Consider the following 404-nt stretch of genomic DNA (forward strand, 5'->3'; position numbering starts at 1 on the left):
CACTGCTGTATTAGTAGCCTCGCTCAGAATTCCTTGCCTAGGTTTGCATCAAAGAGCAGACATCTTGCCTTCTCAACTATTGTACGGTTAAATCTCTCGCACAATCCATTTGTTGAGAGGCGTGTAAGGATTTGTCTTTTTGATGAATAACACCAGCATTATTCAAATAGTTATCAAATTCTTTTTGTTGCAGTACTCCAATCCATTATCACTTTTAATACTTTTAATTGACCTTTTTGTTTGATTTTCCACTTGAGCTTTATATTGCTTAAAATACTTCAAAGCCTCATTCTTGTGTTTCAGAAAATAAACAAATGTCATACGACTGTGTGATCGTCAACAAATAATAAGAAATATCTTGAGCGCCTAAAGAAGCATTTTCCATTGGTCCACAGATGTCTGTA

This window comes from Choristoneura fumiferana, chromosome 17 (assembly GCF_025370935.1).
Source record: "Choristoneura fumiferana chromosome 17, NRCan_CFum_1, whole genome shotgun sequence".
Taxonomy (NCBI): Eukaryota; Metazoa; Arthropoda; class Insecta; order Lepidoptera; family Tortricidae; genus Choristoneura; species Choristoneura fumiferana.